The sequence below is a fragment of the Zea mays genome, chromosome 3 (assembly GCF_902167145.1).
Source record: "Zea mays cultivar B73 chromosome 3, Zm-B73-REFERENCE-NAM-5.0, whole genome shotgun sequence".
NCBI classification, from domain to species: Eukaryota; Viridiplantae; Streptophyta; class Magnoliopsida; order Poales; family Poaceae; genus Zea; species Zea mays.
In genome coordinates, this window is record NC_050098.1 from 88,842,530 (window position 1) to 88,868,046 (window position 25,517).

Below are 25,517 nucleotides of genomic sequence, written 5' to 3' on the forward strand. Positions count from 1 at the left end.
CTTTATGGGTTCAAGCAAGCCCCAAGAGCATGGTATGAATGCCTTAGAGATTTCCTTATCGCTAATGGCTTCAAAGTCGGAAAGGCCGATCCTACTCTATTCACTAAAACTCTTGTAAATGACTTGTTTGTATGCCAAATTTATGTTGATGATATTATATTTGGGTCTACTAACGAGTCTACATGTGAAGAATTTAGTAGGATCATGACACAAAAGTTCGAGATGTCTATGATGGGGGAGTTGAAGTATTTTCTAGGATTCCAAGTAAAGCAACTCCAAGAGGGCACCTTCATTAGCCAAACGAAGTATACTTAAGACATTCTAAACAAGTTTGGGATGAAGGATGCCAAGGCCATTAAGACACCCATGGGAACTAATGGGCATCTCGACCTCGACACGGGAGGTAAGTCCATGGATCAAAAGGTATACCGGTCGATGATAGGATCTTTACTCTATTTATGTGCATCTCGACCGGATATTATGCTTTCCGTATGCATGTGTGCAAGATTCCAAGCCGACCCTAAGGAAGCTCACCTTACGGCCGTAAAACGAATCTTGAGATATTTGGCTTACACTCCTAAGTTTGGGCTTTGGTATCCCCGGGGATCCACATTTGATTTGATTGGTTATTCGGATGCCGATTGGGCGGGTTGTAAAATCAATAGGAAGAGCACATCGGGGACTTGTCAGTTCTTGGGAAGATCCTTGGTGTCTTGGGCTTCAAAGAAGCAAAATTCGGTCGCTCTCTCCACCGCCGAAGCCGAGTACATTGCCGCAGGCCATTGTTGCGCGCAATTGCTTTGGATGAGGCAAACCCTGCGGGACTACGGTTACAAACTAACCAAAGTCCATTTGCTATGTGATAATGAGAGTGCAATCAAGATGGCGGATAATCCCGTCGAGCATAGCCGCACTAAACACATAGCCATTCGGTATCATTTTCTTAGGGATCACCAACAAAAGGGAGATATCGAGATCTCTTACATTAACACTAAAGATCAATTAGCTGATATCTTTACCAAGCCTTTTGATGAACAAACTTTTAACAAACTTAGGCATGAGCTCAATATTCTTGATTCGAGCAATTTCTTTTGCTAAATTGCACACATAGCTCATTTGTATACCTTTGATCATGTCTCTTTCATGTGCTATGACTAATGTGTTTTCAAGTCTATTTCAAACCAAGTCATAGGTGTATTGAAAGGGAATTGGAGTCTTCGTCGAAGACAAGGCTTCCACTCCGTAACTCATCCTTCGCCGTCGCTCCGCGCCTCTCTCCATCTTTTGGGGAGAGTTTAAAAGCAAAAGGACTTCGACTTTGGTCATTTATGACCAAAGGGGAAGAAAGTAATTCAAGGGCTCTAATGATTCCGTTTTTGGTGATTCATGCCAAAGGGGGAGAAAGTATGAGCCCAAAGCAAAAGGACCGCACCACCACCTAATTTTAAAATTGGAGATTTTCAATTGATAAATTTCAAATTGGTATCTTATTGTGTTCAAAAGGGGGAGAAAGTAGTATTTCAAAAATGATACATCAAAACCCTCTTGAACACTAAGAGGAGGATCTCATTTAGGGGGAGTTTTTGTTCAGTCAAAGGAAAAACATTTGAAACAAGGGGAGAAAATTTCAAATCTTGAAAATGCTTCGTAAAATTATATTCATTTACCTTTGACTATTTGCAAAAGAACTTTGAAAATGATTTACAAAAGAATTTGCAAAAACAAAACATGTGGTGCAAGCGTGGTCCAAAATGTTAAAAATGAAGAAACATTCCATGCATATCTTGTAAGTATTTATATTGGCTCCATTCCAAGCAACCTTTGCACTTACATTATGCAAGCTAGTTCAAATATGCATTTCTATACTTGCTTTGGTTTGTGTTGGCATCAATCACCAAAAAGAGGGAGATTGAAAGGGAATTAGGCTTACACCTATTTCCTAAATGATTTTGGTGGTTGAATTGCCCAACACAAATAATTGGACTAACTAGATTGCTCTAGTGTATAAGTTATACAGGTGCCAAAGGTTCACACAAGCCAATTAAAAAGACCAATGTTGGGTTCAAAATAGAGAGCTAAAGGCATCCCGAAAGGCTCCCTGGTCTGGCGCACCGGACTGTTCGGTGGCGCACCGGATAGTGTCCGGTGCACCAGGGGACTTCGCGCTGAACTCCTCAGCCTCGGGAATTTTCAGAGCCGACGCGCTATAATTCACCGGACTGTCCGGTGTACACCGGACAGTGTCCAGTGCTCCAAGAGGATGCGGCTCTGGAACTTGGCAGCCTAGGGAATTCGCAACGGCGGCTCCGCTATAATTCACCGGACATGTCCGGTGTACACCGGACTGTCCGGTGTAACTGCGGGGCAACCGCTACTTCGCGCCAACGGTCGCCTGCAACTACAATTAATGCGCGCCAGAGCGCGCAGACGTCAGGCACGCCCATACTGGCCGGACTGTCCGGTGCACCATACGACAGTCAGCCCCACCAAACGGCTAGTTTGGTGGTTGGGGCTATAAATACCCCCAACCACCCACCATTCATAGCATCCAAGTTTCCACTTCTCAACCACTTACAAGAGCTAGGCATTCAATTCTAGACACACCAAAGAGATCAAATCCTCTCCAATTCCACACAATGCTTTAGTGATTAGCGAGAGAGATTTGCCGTGTTCTTTTGAGCTCTTGCGCTTGGATTGCTTCTTTTCTTTCTCACTTGTTCTTGTGATCAAAACTCTATTGTAATCAAGGCAAGAGGCACCAATTGTGTGGTGGCCCTTGCGGGGAAGTTTTGTTCCCAGTTTTGATTTGAGAAGAGAAGCTCACTCGGTCGGAGGGACCGTTTGAGAGAGGGAAAGGGTTGAAAGAGACCCGGTCTTTGTGACCACCTCAACGGGGAGTAGGTTTGCGAGAACCGAACCTCGGTAAAACAAATCCTTGTGTCACACTCCTTATTTGCTTGAGATTTGTTTTGCACCCTCTCTCGCGGACTCGTTTTTATTTCTAACGCTAACCCGGCTTGTAGTTGTGTTTATATTTGTAAATTTCAGTTTCGCCCTATTCACCCCCCCTCTAGGCGACTATCACAAACTGTAGCAAGCAAGGCAAGCAGCACAACATATGTCGTGTCGATGCCCACGGGCGTCGTTCCTTTTATACGAGTGACTTTTAAAATCTAACTGTTACACTCACTGAGCACTTGGCACCACTAATCAGATTGGTCCAAAAGTAACTTTTCATAACGAGCTTTGGGAAGTTGTTTTTCGGATCTTTGGTAGGCCTCCTAATTGCGTTTTTGCGATCTAAGCTCATTATGGATAAAATGAACTTATTCAGGAAGGGGCTACTATTGGGGCCTACTTTGTCGAAGATCCTCAAATCACCTTACTTTCAACTTGAGAATGTGTGTTTCAGGTGCTATATGAAGGATAGATGAAGCCGGCCTTCGGCCGAAGTAGCCTGCAAAGGGCTTCGCTTGAACATACACACGGCGAAAATGTGTACCGAGGCCGTCAGCTTCGATGGCTAATGGGCTTCATGCATGAAGCGATGAAGTGGAAGAAATCAAAGACTTGTGCAGCAAGAAAGAAAGAGAAAAAACAATGATGCTCTTGTAATAATTCTAAATCATGTGTGTAAACGTTGTGGGCATGCTTGTAATTTTATACAAAGTTGTATCTCTCCCTATAAATAGTGAATAGTGCCATGCATAAGGGCACCTTTTAAAGGCCTATAGCTTCGTTTAGCTCAGGCTTTGAAGTACCTTCGAACTACTTTCCATTTGTAGTCGAAGGTACGCTTGTAATTATATGTTGTATTGGGAAAGAGAAATGATAAGTGCTAAGTCAAAAAGATGAGTTACATATCGTATTCTTTGGCTATTTCCTGGTTGTTTAATTTGTCATACCTTCATATCCATCTCTTTTACCTTCTCCCCTTCAATCACCCTTCGAAGGAGTCATTAAAGGAGAGAAGAGTGTATTTCTCTAACTTGTGTTGCCTTTTTTTATACCTCGAAGGAATCAAAAGAAGTGTTCAACATGTAGTTTTTTTATAAAAATACACGAGTCGGTGGTGTATGGGTCTAGATGTTAAATGTGATATACGGTTAGATCATAATCTAACACGGACTCGAAGACTTGATTGCACACTTGCACATAAGAACTGCTTTCACAACAGTCATTGCCCATAATATAAGGTGTTCTATCTCTAGACGTACATACATCGATGCAGTAGTACTAATGCTAATTGAGAGACAATTAAATACATTTCTTGGTTTTTGACCCAGAAGTGGTTTTGCAAGGGGATAATATTTTATTGATAAAAGTGTATGGATGGGTTTTGTTTTTGTAGATAATGGTATATAAATAGAAGATGTATTTTTGGATAGGTAGGCAAAGAATGAAACAGGTCTAAAAAATGGATGGTATTATTGAAGTTAGCCTAATTATCCTTCTCAACGGGTAATGTCCGCTAAGTAACCGATACGCCGCTGACCCGCACACCGCAGTGTCGGCGGACCTTTTCAATCTGCCTCGGGCCTCTGCCCGCTAATGACGATGTGCAGTTGTTGGCAGTACACTCTAATTTATTTGTCTATTATGGTTTGTTTGGCACGAATTCGACTCCTATGAAAAGTTGAAATGACTAGCTTTGGTGAAGCTGATTCTCTAGTATTACTGAAATTAAAAAATGGTTTTGATGAGTATATTTGTTAGAGGATGTTCCGATAGACTTAAATTTTTTTGCTTCGCCTCCTAGATAAAAAGAGCTCCAGTTTCTTGATGGTTTCAGAGACGAAAGTGTTTTTCCACAACTATTTCATAGGATTTTTTTTAAAAGTCAGACCCGTCGTGTTCTTTTATTAGAGACCCTACAAAAGACGCCCTAGCTAGATTGTATCATGCAGCTTTTGAAAGACAAGCATACAGTTGGTTGTCTCAAAATATTACTTTTTCCGTACCAAATTAAAATTAGTTTTACTTAATTAGTAGGTTCATATAATAATTATGTCATACCCGTGTTTCGGGGCATCAAGACCCGAGCGCGAACATAATCACCAGGTATGCTAAGACGAAGTCTCACACATACGATGAATCATGGTACAGAAATAAATGTCACATCTTTACTATATAATAGGAGTTCTGTACAAAATAAAATAATAATTACATCAAAAGGAGACGACGGTCCAGTAAACGAAAGTTGACTGGGATACGATGGCCTAAACCTCTCACAATCACATCGCAGCATCCTCCATGCGCCTCATCCTGCGGTACCTATTCTTGACCTGTGGGGGATGTGAGACAGCAATGATAAACTCACATATGTTCGTCGCTCAACAAGTTGTGGGGAATAATGTGCATGAACTCGCTAAAGGTGGAAGCTCATGTTAATTGTAAGGCTTACCAAAGAGGATGGTTGAAGCTGAGCACTGCTTTTAAAGTTGATCAAAATTTTATTAGCAGTTACTAAGTATAAGTAGATACCAAACGAGAGTGATAATAAATCAAAATTGATAACAACACCCACAATGCAATGCATATGACAAATTAAGTTTAGTTCCATAAATTACTCATGCGAGAGTCCTGAGCTGCTCATGACCGCGAACACGGCTAGTATACTAGTTTTACACTCTGCAGAGATTGTACCCTGTACCCACAAGTCGTGTATTCCATGTCGCTAGGGTTTGCAAGGCCCTTAGACACTTCTGAGGTGAATGGCTAAGGATCCACTACGAGGCCTTTACAACGTTTCACTAGCTTCCGAAAACCCGCTACAGTTTCTAAGAAGAGCAATGTAGGAATCCCGCGTCTGACCGTCATCACAGCAAAATCAACCAGAGAACCTCCCTACACGCCTACTCCCCTACTGCCCTTGCCCCTTTCGGGTAAGGTAGTATTCCACTAGCTTTCCTAATTAGTCAGCCAAGGGCGTCCCATTCCACCCTTGTGGTGGCACGTGTTTACTAAGTTAAGCTCTATGTTCCAATTAATATAATGATCTTGTCATGAACAATAAATAAAACGACAATATAATTGGAATATAATCATAATGTAATATAAATCCCAAAACCATAAAGAACAATAGCAAGAACTACCCAAATAGTTTAGGGGTAAACAAGGTGTAAATATAATCAAACTAGGATGACCTATTGGGTCCCATCATAATTAAGCCTATGGATGCCAAAATGATTATAGAGAACATTAATGGGTAAATAAAAGTGATCAAGGGCACAACTTGCTTAAGGCTTGAGATTCCAGGTACCAGCTTGCACTTCAAGTGACTCGTAACCTCGCGCTAGTCGTAGCAATAAAAATAAACATGGTATAGTCAAAATTAACATCACACCGAACATAAGAACAAACTGCATCATAATGATCTACGCGTTGCTACGAGATCGTGGGTTCGTTTAGCACTAGAATCGGAGTTACGGTCAAAAAGATATAATATTCTAAAGTTTTAGGTGATTACACAGTAAATATTTTAGTCTCTATTGATTAATATAAGTCATAAAGGTTATGACAAATAAATAACTAAATTATCTTTAATCTAGTTTATAACTTGACCAGAGATTATATTTGTCGGCGTTTTGACCCCGGGGGGTCCCTGGACCGACGAGTAATAATTGTCGCTGCGTGTCCCAGCCCAGATGGGTTGGCGCGAGATGGAACACAAGGGGGGAAGACCGCGGCTCGTGTTATCCTGCGCCAGGGGGATGCGCCTGCAGTAGGGGTTACAAGCGTTCGCGAGGGAGAGAGAGCGAGCCTGTTCGTCAGCCCGTCCTCCCGCGTGACCACCCTCCTGCATGAGGGCCCTGGACCTTCCTTGTATAGATGCAAGGAGAGGGTCTAGGTGTACAATGGGGGTGTAGCTATGCACTAACGTGTCTGGTAGAGAGGTGCCAGAGCCCTATGTACATGCCAACGTGGCTGTTGGAGAGGTGCTAGAGCCCTGTGTACGCGGTGTCGTGGCCGTCGGAAGAGCGCTTGAGCCCTGTAGAAGCACAGCTTTCGGGGCTGCCGGGACCTTGCTGACGTCTCCTTGCTTCCGTAGGAGGCTGAGAACCGATGTCATCATGGACGCACGCGGGGAGCCATCATTACTTGTTACCGGGGCGAGCCTGGATGGGACACCGGTCTTGTTCCCTCGTAGCCTAAGCTAGCTAGTGGTAGGGTAATGATGTATCCCTTGTGGCGCGGTCGGTCCGAGCCCAAGGTCGGGCGAGGTGGAGACTCCTCCTGAGGCCGAGGTCGGGCGAGGACGTGATTCCTCCCGATGTCGAGGTTGAGGCTGAGCCCTGGGGTCGGGCGAGGCGGAGACCACCTTCCGAGGCCGAGGGTGAGGCCGAGCCCTAGGGTCGGGCGAGGCGGAGACCTCCTCCTGAGGCCGAGGCCCAAGGTCGGGCGAGGCGGAGCTTCCTGTTGCGCCTGAGGCTGGACTTAGCTGTTGTCAGCCTCACCGTGGCGAGTGGCACAGCAGTCGGAGAGGGGCGAGCGGCGCTGTTTTCCTGTCAGGTCAGTTAGTGGAAGGGCGAAGTGACTGCGGTCACTTCGACCTTGCCGACTGAGGCACGTGTGTCAGGATAAGGTGTCAGGTGATCCTCGCATTGAATGCGCCTGCGGTGCGGTCGGTTGGTGAAGGCGAGTTGGCCAAGGTTGCTTCACAATGAAGCCTGCCCGAGCTGGACTTCGGGTGAGTCGAGGGCGCGCCCGTTGCTTGAGGAGGCCCTCGGGCGAGGCGTGAATTCGCCTGGACTACTGTTCCCGCCCGAGGCTGGGCTCGGGCGAGGCGAGATCGCGTCCCTTGAGTAGACAAAGCCTAGACCTAAATTGCGCCCATCAGTCTCTATAGCTTGTGCTGATGGTGGTTACCAGCCGTGTTTAGGAGCGTTGGGGGTACCCCTAATTACGGTACCCGATAGTAGCCCCCGAGCCTCAAAGGGAGTGTTGGTACTCGCTTGGAGGCTTTGCCGCACTTTTTTGCGAGGGGACCGGCCCTTCTCGGTTACACTTTGTTCCGGTGGGTGCGCTCGAGCGCACCCGCCGGGTGTAGCCCCCGAGGCCTCGAAGGGAGTGTTGGTACTCGCTTGGAGGCTTTGTTGCACTTTTTTTCGAGGGGACCGGCCCTTCTCGGTTACACTTTGTTCCGGTGGGTGCGCGCGAGCGCACCCACTGGGTGTAGCCCCCGAGGCCTCGGAGGAGTGGTTTGACTCCTCCGAGGTCTTAATGCCTTTCGTGATGCCTCGGCCAGTCTGGTTATTCCCTCATGCGACCTGATCGTAGCCCGGGTGCATGGTCAGCTTCCGAGTTTTCAGGCTTGTTTGTTGACGCTATCAATGGTTTGGCTGTGGCCGGGTTTGCGAGAGCACCCCCCGAGCCTCTGCACGGAGCAAGAGGACGATCAAGGACTGTCTCGACTTTTATCATACGCCCCTTCGTCGCCTTTCCGCAAGGAGGAAGGGGGGGGGGGAAGCACCATGTTGCCCTCGGAGGGCGTCGAACATGGTGTCTCCAGTGAGTTGCTAACGGGTGATCCGAGTGGATGCCCGTGCCCCGTTCGATAAGGGTCGGCTAGTGGCCCAGAGGCGCGCTCCAAAAGTACCTGCAGGTGATTTGCCGGACCCGGTCCCGTTCGATAGGGTCCGAGGGCTCGATGCCTCCCTCTGATGGGATTCCGTTACAAAATTGCTCCTACTGGTCTCGAATATGTCTTAGGGTACCTCGGGAGCGTAGCCCGAGCCTCGGCCATGTAACGGACGTACCCAGAGTCATCCCTCGCTCTGCGTGCTCTGAGGCGGCTGTCGAACCCTTCCGAGGGGCCAGCCTTCGAACCCCTGATCAGTAATGAGCTTGAAGCTCGAGTGCTCTGGGGCGGCCGTCGAACCCTTCTGAGGGGCCAGCCTTCGAACCCCTGATCAGTAGGAGGGCTCGGGGCCCGCTTCCTTCGTGGAGAAGGATCCCTTTCGAAATATCCCCTTTCCCGGTCCCTGTAGCAAGAGAGAGAAAGGGGAAGAGGAAAAGGATATGAATTTAAATGGTGTGGCGCACCTTTTTTGACGCGGTCATCATGGAGGAGGTGAAACGTCGCCCGCTTCGCCTGCCAAAGGTGGCGCTTGCCCTGCTGAGGAGTTAATGCGACGGGACGGGTGGTTCGCGGGGCGGTCGTTGCGCGAGCCATTTGAGGAACAGAACACGGGCGCGTCGTCTTCACGCCGTGGGAGAGGGCTCCCCTGCTTCTCTAGGAGGGGACGTGAGCCTGCAGACGATTCGACTGCTGCTTCCGCTCGCCTGCTACCGCCATTACTGCCAGCCCACTTTTGGCCATATCAACCGTCGTGCCTCCTCCCGCGGCTGACTGACCCGTGATCGATGTGCTCGATTAGCACTGTTGGGCCATGCGCAGGGTTGCCTCGAGTCGCGGCACCGGTTCCGCAGTCGAGGAGGCACGACATTGGCACAAGTGGCGGTGCAGTTTCTTGCACGTAGTAACCGGCGCGCCGGTTACATGACGTGTGGGCCTGGGCCTCCATGCTGGATGCGACGAAGTCGAAGGGGTGCGCCCCCGTGGTGCGGTTGCACGCCACCTGCATGGCGGTCCGCCCTTTCAACCGCTGGTTTCGGCGAGGATAGAGGAGTGCTTGTAGCCGCGGGGCGGTTACACGCTCCGTGTGCGGCGGCTTGGCTTCTTCCGTTCTGGGTCAGCTTGCATGACGTGTGGGACCCAGCCCTCGTGTCGTAGGGGGAGGACCCTGGAGCACGTTGGTGAAGACTTTGTCCGTGACGCCTGAGGACGCGAGTGGGGAGAGCTGCCTTTAAAAAGGGATCGACCCCTCGGGCGGTAGCCATGCCTTCGCACTCCCCTCATGCTTCGCGCCCTTCCACCTTCCGAGCCCCCGGATGGGGAGCGCCTGCGTTGCCTTCGTCTTGTTGTTGGAGGAGCGCAACCTCACGGAGGTTGGCAGCCTTCAGCCATCGCTCGGCTTCAAGGATTTTCATCAGGCAGCCCGGCTGCATTCCCACACCAATGGTCACCCAGGATGGTGACCACCAGTTCGATGGTGGGGAGAAGCAAGCCGGGCTGCGGCCTCTACCCCGCCCTTAGCTTCAAGTATCTTCATCATCCTTGCTGTGGCGGGGGGCGAGCTGAGCCGGAGTTCTACCTCCCGCATGGGCCAGTGGGTCACCTCTTCCTTCAGCATTCAGGGGAGAGGGCGCTCACCGGCCTAGCGGAGGGGGCGGACTTCGACAACGCGGGGCCGGTCGGCCGCAAGCGTCGTCAGGTCCAGCATGCCTGGCTCGCTGGCTCAGCTGGCTCTGGCGCTGCTTCCGGTGCCACCTCCCACCGCTGGGGCGGAGCGTGGCTGTCCGCCCACCGTACGGGCAGCTGTTGCGCCGTGCGCACCGGGGGACCGTTTAAGACGTCGCACGCCGCTAGGGCGGCGTTCGTGTTCTTGGATTGTCTTGTCCTCACTCCGGCACGACGCCTCCGCGTGGAGGTCGGTGCCTGCCCGTCCACGAGGACTTGAGTGGGGATCTGCCGGTGTAGGCTGGGGCAGCCGCCATTTCGTTGGCATAGCTCCAGCACGCAGGTGGCCGCTGTCGTCGGTGCTGAGGTGGTGGTCGCCAGAGGCGGTTTCTCCGCCGACGAGATTTTTGGCGCCACCTGCGGTCAGACCTCCGGCTCTTCGGCCTTGATGGCTTGTCCTCGCCCCTCTTATGGGGACGTGGGCGAGGGCCTTCCAGCAGCAGCGTTTGCCCTGAGGCCGTCGCTGCAGCTGTCTTGCCGTCCGAGACGGGGGTCGTTGTCGCTGCTGCAGTGGTCGGCGGCGAGCCACCTGGAGTTTGCTGTCCCGCAGGCCCTTCGATGTGGAGGTTGTTCATACCCGCGGGAGTGGAACCGGAGTCCCGTTTGTAATGGCACCTTGAGTGCCGGTGTATGTTCATTGTGGCTATCGGGGCCTGAACATCTAGGTATTTGGGCATGAAGCCATGTTTCTTCCTCACTTCGAGCACTAGGACTCGCCTGTCGGCTGGCTGAACCGCTTAACCGAGTGTGAGTTGCCTTGTGCGGAAGGTGACGAGTGAGGTATCTGTATCCCGGAGGCATAGGAGTCCCTCAGCTCAGTCGGCCTTGCCGCTTAAGGCTTCCCTTGCTCAGTTATAGAACCCTCGGCTGCTCTGCGATGAGCTAGAGCCGGAGGCAGCGGTGTCAGAGTGGACAGAGGCGGAGTCGGCTCAAAAAGAGGCTTCGTCGGCCCAGGAGCAGGTGGCTTCCCTGGCCGAGGAGGTGCAGCAGCGGCGGCTGGAGCTTGGCCAAGTCGTCCGCTAGCGGGACCAACCCCGGAGTCATGCTGCCGAGGCCGTGAGCCGGGCTGATGTCCTCGGGGGACAGCTGGCTGAGGCTACGGAGCGGCCGGTCAAGGTGTCTGCTCGGGCCGGGACCCTTGTGGAGACCTTGGCTATGATGGCCCGAGCGTGGTGCTGGCGTGCTCCTTCGAGGTGGAGATCCTTCCGCCCGTGTCGCTGTCTGAGGCCGAGGGTGCTGCTGCTCCCTCTGTCGATGTCTGAAACTGCAGGAACAATTTGACTGTAGCGTGCGTATGTTTTTTGCGGCCGCCGAGGCCCAAACAAATTATTGTCATGTTATAAAGCTACGTTTCCTTTTCTCTTGTTTTGAGTATCAGGACTTGTTCGTCAGTAGCAGAATCGTTTATCCGAGCGAGAGTTACTTTTCGCGGAAGGTGATGAGTGAGGTATCTGTATCCCGAAGGTGTAGGAGTCCCTCGGCTCGGTCGGCCTCGCCGCTTACGTGCACTCTTACTCGTTCGTAGGATTCTGTTATCGATATAGTCGAGAAGGCACGAAAATCGTTCTTGCAGAAAAGTTTTCGAGCGTTAAGACTTGTTCGGCAGTAGAATCGCTTATCCGGGCATGAGTTACTTATCGCGGAAGGTGATGAGTGAGGTATCCGTAACCCAGAGGCGTAGGAGTCCCTCGGCTCGGTCGGCCTTGCCTCTTACGTGTACTTCGTCGTTTTCAGGACCCCGCTATCGAAGCAGTCGAAAAGCGCGAAAGATGTTCTGGCAGAAAGACTTTTTCCGAGGAAAATTTTGACGCAGAGGGGGTTCCCCCCTTCTAGCCCCCGAGGGAGGGTCGGGCTTTGCCGAGGCAAGGCTGACCCTTCCTTGACGGTTAGACTTTATTTGTGTATGTATAGAAAACGAGGTATATGAACGACTTGAAAACATCTTAAGGGTAAAAGCGACGTAGCTGTCGGAAGTTCCAAGCGTTGCTGTAGACCACGCCTTGATCGTTGGCCAGCTTGTATGTTCCGGGCTTCAAAATCTTGGCGATGATGAACGGCCCTTTCCAGGGAGGAGTAAGCTTGTGGCGCCCTCGGGCGTCCTGCCGCAGCCGAAGTACCAAATCTCCTACTTGGAAGTCTCGGGGCCGAACCCCTCGGGCGTGGTAGCGTCGTAGAGACTGCTGATACCGCGCCGAGTGTAGTAAGGCCATGTCCCGAGCCTCTTCCAGCTGGTCCAGTGAGTCTTCTCGACTGGTCTGGTTGCTTTGGTCGTCGTACGCCCTTGTCCTCGGGGAACCGTATTCTAAGTCTGTGGGCAAGATAGCCTCGGCCCCATAGACTACAAAGAACGGTGAGAAACCCGTGGCTCGGCTTGGCGTCGTCCTCAGACTCCAGACCACCGAGGGTAGTTCCTTCATCCACCGCTTGCCGAACTTGTTGAGGTTGTTGTAGATCCTCGGTTTAAGTCCCTGCAGAAGCATACCGTTGGCACGCTCCTCCTGCCCATTCGTCATGGGGTGAGCTACGGCGGCCCAGTCCACACGGATGTGGTGGTCCTCGCAGAAGTCCAGGAACTTCTTCCCAGTGAACTGGGTGCCATTGTCGGTGATGATGGAGTTCGGGACCCCAAAGCGATGGATGATGTTTGTGAAGAATGCCACCGCCTGCTCGGACCTGATGCTGGTTAGGGGTCGGACTTCGATCCACTTGGAGAATTGTCGATGGCGACCAGTAGGTGCGAGAAGCCCCCGGGTGCCTTCTGCAAGGGACCGACGAGGTCCAGACCCCACATAGCAAACGACCAGGTGATGGGTATCGTCTGTAGGGCCTGAGCGGGCAGGTGCGTCTGTCTTGCGTAGAATTGACACCCTTGGCAGGAGCGTACAATCCTAGTGGCATCGGCCACCGCGGTCGGCCAGTAGAAGCCTTGTCGGAAGGCGTTCCCAACGAGGGCTCGAGGTGCTACATGGTGACCGCAAGCCCCCGAGTGTATTTCTTGCAATAGCTCCTGTCCTTCGGCGACGGATATGCACCGTTGGAGAATGCCTGAGGGGATGCGGTGGTAGAGCTCCTTTTCATCTCCCAGTAAGACGAACGACTTGGCGCGCCGCGCCAGTCGCCGAGCTTCAGCCTTGTCGAGGGGTAGCTCTCCTCGGTGGAGATATTGCAGGTACGGGGTCTCCCAGTTTCGACTAGGCATGACCCCATTCCGCTCTCCCTCGACACGCAGTGCCTCACCCTCGGCGGTCGAGGATACCTCGGGCTGGGCCGAGGCCTCTTCGGGCTGGACCGAGGCCTCATCGGGATGGGCCGAGGCTTCCTCGGGCTCGGGCGTGTCGTCGGTCTTGACGGAGGGTTGGTGTATGTCTCTAGAGAAGACGTTCGGGGGAACCGTTGTCCGCCCGATGCTATTTTAGCCAGCTCATCCGTAGTCTCGTTGTACCGTCGAGCGACGTGGTTGAGCTCGAGCCCGAAGAACTTGTCTTCTAGGCGCCGAATCTCGTCGCAATAGGCCTCCATCTTCTGGTCGCGGCAGTGAGAGTTCTTCATGACTTGGTCAATGACAAGCTACGAGTTGCCATGAGCATCGAGGCGCCGAACCCCTAGCTCGATGGTGATGCACAACCCGTTAACCAGAGCCTCGTACTCGGCCATGTTGTTTGACACCGGGAAATGGAGGCGCAACACGTAGCGGAGGTGCTTCCCGAGGGGTGAGATGAAGAGCAGGCCCGCACCTGCTCCTGTTTTCATCAGCGACCCATCAAAGTACATGGTCCAGAGTTCCGGCTGGATCGGAGTTGTTGGTAGCTGGATGTCGACCCATTCAGCCACGAAGTCCGCCAAGACTTGGGACTTGATGGCCTTCTGAGGAGCGAACGAGATTGTCTCGCCCATGATCTCCACCGCCCACTTTGCTATCCTACCCGAGGCCTCTCGGCACTGGATGATCTCCCCCAGGGGAAGGATGACACCACAGTCACCGGATGAGACTCGAAGTAGTGTCACAACTTTCGCCGCGTCAGAATTACTGCGTACAGTAGCTTCTGAATTTGCGGGTAGCGGATCTTGGTCTCGGATAGCACTTCACTGATGAAGTAGACCGGCCTCTGGACGAGCAGCGCATGCCCTTCTTCTCGTCTCTCGACTACGATCGCGGCGCTAACCACCGGAGTGGTTGCGGCTACGTAGATCAAGAGGGCTTCTCCCGCAGCGGGGGGCACCAAGATGGGCGCGTTTGTAAGGAGCGCCTTTAAGTTTCCGAGGGCTTCCTCGGCCTCGAGGGTCCAAGTGAAGCGCTCGGTCTTCCTTAAGACACGGTACAAGGGTAGGCCTTTTTCGCCAAGGCGCGAGATGAAGCGGCTCAGAGCCGCAAGGCATCCCATGACCCTCTGTACTCCTTTCAAGTCTTTGATAGGCCCCATGTTGGTGATGGCCGCGATTTTCTCTGGGTTGGCCTCGATGCCCCGCTCGAAGACGATGAACCCCAGTAGCGTGCCTCGGGGGACTCCGAAGACACACTTCTTGGGATTGAGTTTCACGCCCTTCGCCCTCAGACACTTGAATGTCGTTTCAAGGTCAGAGAGGAGGTCGGAGGCTTTCCTCGTCTTGACTACGATGTCATCAACGTAAGCCTCGACCGTTCGGCCGATGTTCTCTCCGAACACGTGGTTCATGCACCTTTGGTATCACTACAGGAAACTGGTTAAAGAACGTGGGTGAAAAACCGTCGAACTTAATGTAATAAGCCGTCGAACATACCATAAGAACGTGGGTTTACCGACGAATATAGCCGACGGCGATTTTTGGACGAACTTAGAGAAGTAAGTTCGACGGCCCCGTCGAACTTAACCTTAAGAACGTGGGTACCGTCGAACTTAAGGTTAAGAACGTGGGTACCGTCGAACTTAATGTTAAGAACGTGTGTTTTTAAGTTCGACGGGGCCGTTGAATTTGTTCCCATAAGCTCGACGGACCCACATTCTTAACCTTAAGTTCGACGGGGCCACGTGGCCGTCGAGCTTATGTGTCCTGCGGACGTCTGCGCGGACTGCACAATAAGTTCGATGGTACCCACGTTCTTAACCTTAAGAACGTGGGTACCCATGTTCTTAACCCTGCGTGGGTCTGCACGGACTGCACAATAAGTTCGACGGTACCCACGTTCTTAACCTTAAGAACGTGGGTACCCACGTTCTTAACCCTTTTCCAGAAAAAAAATGAAAAATACAAAAATGAAAAATTTGACACACAAAATATCACATGCAACACAATATATCACATACAATACAAATTTCAAACACATTGATATATGTTCATATCACAAATTCACACAAGTCCAAATATATAAGTTCGCAAATTCACATAAGTCCAAATACATAAGTTCACAAATTCACACAAGTTAACATCGATAGTTCACAAGTTCAAACACACAAGTTCAAACATTATCTCAGTCGCTCTCGATCAGGACATCGGATTGTTGTTCGTAGCTCCACCACTAGAATTGAGACATCTGTCCGCAAAGTCAACGTGAGGGGGAGGAGTCACTTCATGGGAGCCGGAATCCTACAAAATAAACCAAAATTCTCATAAATACACAACTAGCATTAAATCACATGCATGTACACAAAGATATAGGAAAGCATGATAAACACAAAATGTGGCTTCCATATTTGTGCATGAACATGAACATGAGAGTGAAAACAAACTTCATTTCAAGACGCAGGACCGTGTTATTTAAACTGATGCATCGTGCAAAGGATCCGCGATGTTAACTGTCCAAGAAACTACTTTGGAAATTCAGACTTGGACGCTATTCCAAATCTGAAAATTCACAATTCAGCAACCCTTCTATCCTAAATATAATACTGACTATATTTTGGGACAATTAGGGGAGAGTTCTTGTTTAAGGACACAGTAGATTGGGTTCCCAGCTAAAATGGAATGTACTATTCGTAGATATATAGAAGTCTGGAAGTGCTAAAAATTTCTGGTGTCAGCTGGACCTCGCCCTTTACCTGGTACATATCAAATGACCTTTACAAGTAAACCACATCTTGAATGATGGAGCTGCTGTCTTGAAAAGCTTGAGCGCTGTCATCGACTTTGGCATGTTCATTTCTCTACAGTTTGAGAGCATCTGTTAGAATGCACGATTGCAAGGTATGCCCTTAAGAAATTGCTTGGTCTGAGTATGCTAGCTTCCTATCCATTTCTTGTTAGAAGAGAAAATAGAGTATTCGGTTACTGCTACCAGATAAACAGCTTGGAAGAAAACATGTTTAAGTATCTCAGCTCCTCAAGTGCGAGAGAGTATGGTGACGTTCTCGTTAATCATTCAGAATCATGGAAGTAAAATGTGCATCCAATTTAAGGAAGTAGAGCGATTTTGTTAGTTTGATCCGTACCTAGAGAAGTGTCGGTCTGTAGCTGCTCCCATGACAAACTCAGTTACGTTATTAAGAGAGATGAGCTCCTCAAGTCCTTCAGCTACATCATCCATCTTGATTATTACTTTCGCACAGGCAACCTGAAATGTAATAGCCTTTGCCATCTGCACATACGTATCTAGGCTCTTCTCGGCCTTTGCTCGCTTCTGCTTTCTGTACTCCTTGATTTCTTCTGGTTTCATGTTGGTTTGACAGATGCAACGAATTCTAGTTTCAGCCTTTGCCATCTGCACATACGTGCTAGGCAGTGTAAAACAAATGCAATTTTTGCTTTCGAAATTCAGATACTGAGACATGTTTCCTAGTTCTAAAAAAATCTTAGAGCTAAGCAGTTTTGATATTGAACTAAACAAATGCATTTAGACTACTATATTGAGCCCTATAAACTTACTCTGGGCAATCGCTGGTGCAGGGCAATAATGAACATGAGCTATGGCAAGCTTGGATCCGTCCTTGACCAGATGCGCAGCGCCCACAGAAGGGTGGTCCTCCCGTCGCTGACCTCTTTGGGCACCGCGACGAACACCTCGTGTGCGGCTAGCTCGTCCTGCAGCAGGGAGCTTGGGGTGGCGACAGGGCTGCACCGTGCGCTCCGCAGCGGCTCACAGTCCCACTCCTCCATTTGCTTGCCGCTTCTCTCTTACGGTCCGAAGAAAAAGAAACGCGCTGGAGCTCGATCGGTGGTGTGGTGCGGCGGCGCGGCCCGCTGGGTCTGGCGAGCCGGGGCGGCGGCGCGGCCCGCCCGCGGTGGCGTAGCCCGCTCGCGACAGTGCGGCGGCGGTGCGGCCCGCTCGTGGTGGCGTGGCGGCGGTGCGGCCTAGCGCTGGTGAGAGAGGAGCGCGTGTGGGCGGGATGAGACAGGGTGAGAGAGAGAGCCGCGCGCGTGTGGGATTTTTGGATTTAGGTTTTCAGGATTAAGTTTGACGGTGTCCACAAGCTCGACGAACTTAACTTAAGAACATGGGTACCCACGTTCCTAACCCGTTAAGTTCGACGGTTTTATCCAGGGCCCACGAACTTAACTTAAGAACGTGGGTACCCACGTTCTTAACATAACCCATGAACTTAACTCAAGTAAGAACGTGGGTACCCACGTTCTTAATTTTACCCACGAACATTTATCAGTTTCTTGTAGTGTATGTCGCACCTGCATTCCTCAAGCCAAATGGCATAGTAGTATAGTAGTACATGCCAAAAGGTGTGATGAAAGAAGTCGCGAGCTGGTCGGACTCTTTCATCTTGATTTGGTGATAACCTGAGTAGGCGTCGAGGAATGACAGGGTTTCGCACCCAGCAGTGGAATCCATGATTTGATCGATGCGAGGCAGAGGGTAGGGAACCTTCGGACATGCCTTGTTTAGACCAGTGTAGTCTACGCACATCCTCCATTTCCCACCTTTCTTTTTCACAAGCACAGGGTTGGCTAACCATTCGGGATGGAATACCTCTTTGATGAACCCTGCAGCCATCAGCTTGTGGATCTCCTCGCCTATGGCTCTGCGCTTTTCTTCGTCGAAACGGCGCAGAGGCTGCATCACGGGTCGGGCTCTAGCTCGGATATCCAGCGAGTGCTCGGCGACATCCCTTGGTATGCCTGGCATGTCCGAGGGACTCCACGCAAAAACTTCGGCGTTTGCGCGGAGAAAGTCGATGAGCACTGCTTCCTATTTGGGGTCGAGCTCGGAGTCGATCCGGACTTGCTCGCAGGTGTCGTTGCTGGGGTCGAGAGGGACGGACTTAACCGCCTCTGCTGGCTCGAACATGCTGGCGTGGCGCTTCGCATCTGGCACCTCCTTGGAGAGGCACTGCAGGTCGGTGATGAGGGCCTCAGACTCGGTGAGGGCCTCAGCGTACTCCACGCACTCCACGTCGCATTCGTACGCGTGTCGGTACGTGTACCCGACGGTGATAACCCCGTTGGGGCCCGGCATCTTGAGCTTGAGGTAGGTGTAGTTGGGGATGGCCATGAACTTGGCGTAGCATGGTCTCCCGAGCACCGCGTGGTAGGTTCCTCGGAACCCGACCACCTCGAACGTGAGGGTTTCCTTTCGGAAGTTGGAGGGAGTCCCGAAGCAGACGGGTAGATCGAGTTGTCCAAGGGGCTGGACGCGCTTCCCGGGGATGATCCCATGAAAGGGCGCCGCACCGGCCCGGATCATGGACAGATCGATCTCCAAGAGCCCGAGGGTCTCGGCGTAGATGATGTTGAGGCTGCTGCCTCCGTCCATGAGGACCTTGGTGAGCCTGGTGTTGCCGATGATGGGGTCGACAACGAGCAGGTACTTTCCTGGGCTCGGCATGCAGTTGGGGTGGTCGCCTTGGTCGAAGGTGATGGGCTTGTCGGACCAGTCTAGGTAGACTAGCGCCGCCACCTTTACCAAGCAGACCTCCCGGCGCTCCTGCTTGCGGTGCCGAGCTGAGGCGTTCGCCACTTGCCCACCGTAGATCATGAAACAGCCGTGGACCTCGGGGAACTCCTCTGCCTTGTCGCCCTCCTTCTTGTCGTTGTCATGGCCTTTGCCACCTTCCGCTGGGGGCCCGGCCTTATGGAAGTAGCGCCGAAGCATGACACATTCCTCAAGGGTGTGCTTGACGGGACCCTGGTGATAGGGGCACGACTCCTTGAGCATCTTGTTGAACAGGTTGGCCCCTCCGGGAGGCTTCCGAGGGTTCCTGTGCTCGACAGCGGCGACAAGATCTGCGTCGGCGGCGTCGCGCTTTGCTTGTGACTTCTTCTTGGCCTTCTTCTTCGTGCCGCGCTGGGCGGACACCTCGGGGACGTCTTCCTGCTGGCGTCCCTGAGGCTGCTTGTCCTTCCAGAAGATGGCCTCGACCGCCTCCTGACCAGAGGCGAACTTGGTGGCGATGTCCATCAACTCGCTCGCCTTGGTGGGAGTCTTGCGACCCAGTTTGCTCACCAGGTCACGGCAAGTGGTGCCAGCGAGGAACGCCCCGATGACATCCGAGTCGGTGATGTTGGGTAGCTCGGTGTGCTGCTTCGAAAATCGCCGGATGTAGTCTCTCAGGGATTCCCCTGGCTGCTGGCGGCAGCTTCGGAGATCCTAGGAGTTCCCAGGGCGCACGTACGTGCCCTGGAAGTTTCCAGCGAAGGCTTTGACCAGGTCGCCCCATTTGGAAATCTGCACAGGAGGCAGATGCTCCAGCCAGGCCCAGGCGACGTCGGAGAGGAACAGGGGAGGTTGCGGATAATGAGGTTGTCATCGTCCGTTCCACCCAGCTGGCAAGCCAGCCGGTAGTCCGCAAGCCACAGTTCTGGCCTTGTTTCCCCCGAGTACTTGGTGATGGTAGTCGGGGCTCGGAACCGGGTTGGGAACGGCGCCCGTCGTATGGCCCGGCTGAAGGCTTGTGGACCTGGTGGTTCAGGCAAGGGGCTCCGATCCTCCTCGCTGTCGTATTATCCCCACGCCTTGGGTGGTAGCCTCGGCGCACCTTCTCATCGAGGCGGGCTCGACGGTCGTGGCGGTGGTGCTCATTGCCGAGGCGACCCGGGGCTGCAGGTGTCGCGTCCCGCGTGCGCCCAGTGTGGACCGAGGCCTCCCGCATGAATCGAGAAGTCGTTGTGCGATGCTCCGGGGGGTACCCCTGCCTTCGGGAGGCAGAGCTCTCGACCTGTCGGACCACGGCATCCTCCAGGAGATTCTTGAGTTCTCCTTGGATACGCCGCCCCTCGGTGGTGGACGGCTCCGGCATCGATCAGGGTAGTATTGCCGCTGCAGCCAGATTCTGGCCGACCCCGCTGGAGGCCGGGGGCAGCCTTGCCCTGGCATCGTCAGCGATACAACGCTAGACGTCTCGGGCCTGATGACACGCTTCTCTGGCTAGTGCTCGGCCTGCCCACTCCTGCTCGATGTTTTGCCGGAGCTGCACAAGTTGTCCTGCTTCCTCGTCGAGCTTGGCCTGCATCTCACGGATTTGCTCAAGCTGTGTATCCTGACCCCCCGTAGGGACTGGGACCACAGCTAGCTCCCGCAAGATGTCAACGCGAGGCGCAGGCCCAGGGGGATCGTCATCCTCTGGCATACCAAGGTGGTTACCTTTGTCGTGACCCCCTAGATCGACGTGGAAACATTCGTGACTTGGGCCACAGCCCTCGTTGTCAAGGTTGTGGCCATCATCGGAGCAATCGGAGAGGAAGTAGTCGCATGCGGTCATGAAGTCTCGCATTGCACTAGGAGCGCGGAGCCCGAAGAAATCCCAACCAGAGTCAGGCTCGTCTTCTTCCTCGGAAGCCGGGGGCCCATAGGTCGAGACGGCCGTCAGTCGGTCCCAGGTTGACCACATATGGTACCCCAGAAGGTTAGGATATGCCTTTATGAAAGCGCTCACCGAAGCGGGGTCGCTTGGTGGATCGAAGCTGAATCTAAAAGGCACAGGGTGGAAAACGGACGGTACCTCTCGATCGATGGACGGTGACGAAGTCGCGTCGGGGACGGACTGCACCGTTATCTCAGGTACGAGATTAACGCCCAGCAAGACCTCCACGAGAGTGCTAGCGTCATCTGTCCGCTTAGGGTTGGCACGTTGCGGGGAAACGACACTCGCCGTTGTCTCAGGCGTGAGGACAACGCCCGACATGTCCCCCGCTGGGGTGCCGGCGTCGTCGACTCGCTCGATAGCCGACGAGGTGCCGCCTCCTGCTTGGCCATGGTTGCCCCGCCTCCTCCTCCTGCGGCGAGGAAGGTGGCGGGACAAACCCAGATGCTGCTCTTCCGACACGGGGGAAGACGTCGTCGAGTTCGCCGCCGTCGGGCGGGCTGATGGCCGTCGTTGTCGCTGTCGCGCTGTGGAGGAAGGAGTACCATGTCGTAGCTGCCGTCGAGGGACATGAACTCGAGGCTCCCGAAGCGGAGCAGCGTCCCGGGCTGAACAGTTTGCTGGAGACTACCCATCTGGAACTCAACGGGAAGTTGTTCGTCAACACGCAGCAGGCCCCTACCTGGCGCGCCAACTGTCGGCGTTTCGACCCCGGGGGTCCCTGGACCGACGAGTAATAATTGTCGCTACGTGTCCTAGCCCAGATGGGTTGGCGCGAGATGGAACACAAAGGGGGGAAGAACGCGGCTCGTGTTATCCTGCGCCAGGGGGATGCGCTTGCAGTAGGGGTTACAAGCGTTCGCGAGGGAGAGAGAGCGAGCCTGTTCGTCAGCCCATCCTCCCGCGCGACCACCCTACCGCATGAGGGCCCCGAACCTTCCTTTTATAGATGCAAGGAGAGGGTCCAGGTGTACAATGGGGGTGTAGCTATGCGCTAACGTGTCCGGCAGAGAGGTGCCAGAGCCCTATGTACATGCCAACTTGGCTGTCGGAGAGGTGCTAGAGCCCTGTGTACGCGGTGTCGTGGCCGTCGGAGGAGCGCTTGAGCCCTATAGAAGCACAGCTGTCGGGGCTACCGGGACCTTGCTGACGTCTCCTTGCTTCCGTAGGGGGCTGAGAACCGCCGTCGTCATGGACGCACGCGGGGAGCCATCATTACTTGTTACCGGGGCAAGCCTGGATGGGACGCCGGTCTTGTTCCCTCGTAGCCTGAGCTAGCTAGGGGTAGGGTAATGATGTATCCCATGTGGCGCGGTCGGTCCGAGCCCAAGGTCTGGCGAGGCGAAGACTCCTCCTGAGGCCGAGGTCGGGCGAGGACGCGATTCCTCCCGAGCTCGAGGTTGAGGCCGAGCCCTAGGGTCGGGCGAGGTGGAGACCACCTTCCGATGCTGAGGGTGAGGCCGAGCCCTGGGGTCGGGCGAGGCGGAGACCTCCTCCTGAGGCTGAGGCCCAAGGTCGGGCGAGGCGGAGCTTCCTATTGCGCCTGAGGCTGGACTTAGCTATTGTCAGCCTCACCCTGGCGAGTGGCACAGCAGTCGAAGAGGGGCGAGCGGCGCTGTTTTCCAGTCAGGTCGGTCAGTGGAAGGGCGAAGTGACTACGGTCACTTCGACCTTGCCGACTGAGGCGCGTGTGTCAGGATAAGGTGTCAGGCGATCCTCGCATTGAATGCGCCTGCGATGTGATCGGTTGGTGAAGGCGAGTTGGCCAAGGTTGCTTCACAACAAAGCCTGCCCGAGATGGGCTTCGGGCGAGTCGAGGGCGCGCCCGTTGCTTGAGGAGGCCCTCGGGCGAGGCGTGAATTCGCCTGGACTACTGTTCCCGCCCAAGGCTGGGCTCGTGCGAGGCGAGATCGCGTCCCTTGAGTAGACGAAGCCTTGACCTGAATTGCGCCCATCATTCTCTGCAGCTTGTGCTAATGGTGGTTACCAGTCGTGTTTAGGAGCGTTGGGGGTACCCCTAATTATGGTACCCGACAATATTTTAATCAAATTATAATCATGTAGAGGGTAGCTTTGATTTAGAAGAGTTAATCTAGTAGACCTAGGATAAATAATTATCTAACTATAAAAATATGCGACATGGTATAATTAATGTCGTTACTACATAGAGAATATTTTTATGAAGCTAACGCAACTGGAATGGACCAAAACAGAATTAAAATGAAGAAATTATTGATTTCCAAAGTTTTAAGTGTTGGATTAAAAGGAACTAAGTGCATAATTTTTAATCCCAATTTCATAACAAAATAAAGCTAAAAGATGATAGACAATATTAATATGGGTCTAATGCAACTGGAATGAATTAATTCGGAGCTAAAATCATAGAGTTATGAATTTCCTAAGATTGGGACTTTATTTGTGCACTTAAAATGATTTCTATAATTATTTTAATGAATTTCTCGGTTATCTAGACTGGGACCACAAATACAGGAGATCCTAGGTTTTAAACTATAACTTCCAGGGTTATTTTGCGTTGATTCTTATCTGTGCAAGGATGGCGGGTTGATATGGATAAAGAACATGGGTGTTGGTCACTTGTTCTCAAATGCTGAGTTAAGAACAAGACAACACAAATGTTAATGGTTAAAGATCTTCGTCCTTCGAAGCATTATCTCCCTTAGGGTATAATGATCTTCAGACGAAGGGTATGAAGGACAAACCTTCATCATCTCAACATGTAATAATAAAAAACAGGAACAGAGGAGACATATAAAGGACATGAATGATGATATCAAAACACTAGATTATTTATCTTCTCATTATATGATCATGAACAAACATTAATAATATTGAATTACATCTGTACCTTCGGCTTGACAGAAGGTAAGAATCCAAGAGTGACGTGCAAGTGATTACAAATCAGCATGAACAGTACGGTGTTACTGTTCATCTATTTATAGGCACAGGACGCAGCCTGGGTAAAATTATATCCATGTCCTTGATAATTACTATTGACTGAGGAGTAATTCGTCGAGGACTAAGCAGACTTTTCCCCTTTAGGTACGTTTCATTTTCCATCACCATCTTTGCGCTAAGCCGAAGCTTCTCCATCCATAGCTTCGGAACTGATTCATCCTTCTTCCAGACCGCGCCTTTCATACCGTGCGCACCTTCATCTCAAAGCCGAAGGTTCTTGTAACAGTATATTATACTTGGAAAGCATGTTAGTCGTGTTTTTGAAGACCTTCGGAAGACGAAGGCCCCCAACAGTAGCCCCTCGCAGTATTAAGTTGTTCTTGTATCTAACAAATTCAGATTGCGACGTGAACGAAGGCCTTTAGCCGAAGGTCCGAAAAAACACCTTCCCTTCGCAAGAATAGCGAAAGTCAATGACAAATGGGGCCCGCCAAGTTGCAATGCACTAGGCATATAAATAGAAACCCACAGCAGCGGCATTTGCTACGCCATTTCTATTGCTTGCATTATTTTCTCAAAATTTTAACTCTTGCTATCAGCTCTCGCTTGATTTTCGAGCTTCGTGATATACACAAGTGCCTGTTGCATGTCTGAAGAGAAGAAGATGTCTGAGGAGAAGAAAGTTGTGGACCCTTTTCTTGCTGGGTTTTACGAATCTATGGCAAAAACAAATACAGAGAAGATCACAAAGGAAATAATGGCGGATTTGTCTGAAGATTCTGATGATAGCGATGACTATGATGTGGAAAGTGGGGATGAAGATTCTTAAGACCGGTCCTGGCGGCCAAGCCATACCATGTTCGGAAAGTTGACCATTAAATAAAGTCAAATTGACGCCATGAAGGGAAGATACTTTCGTGACATGTCTATTGTGAGGGTTGGAGGGGACATCACCGCCCCCACTCCTGAAGAAAATTATGTTGTTGTCTACAAAAGCTTTATGAAGACAGGTCTTTGGTTCCCATTGAGCAAATTTTTGGTTGAAGTGTTGAAGATATTTCAGATCTTTCTTCATCAAATTACCCCCGAAGCTATAATCAGAATGGGTTTGTTTGTTTGTGCTGTGAGAAGCCAAGGGCTGGAACCGAGCGCGAAGTGTTTTTGCAATATGCACAAAATGTTGTACGAGACGAAGGCCACTAGTAAAGAGCAGTATCACAACAACTTCGGTTGTTATGGATTCATTGCTCGTTCTAATGCAAGCCACCCGGTTCCAACGTTTCATAAAAGGTGGCCCGAGTCCTGGATGGATGAATGGTTTTATGTTAAGAATAATCTGATTGAAAGGGAGGACATAAAGGGGATTATCTGATGCCCCATCTAGTCTCGCTTTGGCCATCGAAGGCCGACCGTGGCGATTGAAAATGATGCCAAAGCATGTCAAAAGGCTTTCAGCAATGTCTGTGCTTTCATTGGTACAAAAGACTTGATCCATGAGCACATAGCCTACATGGTATGGCCACTTGTGGATAACTGGGAGATGCCGAAGGAGACTGCTGCCGGGTCCAGTCAAGGTG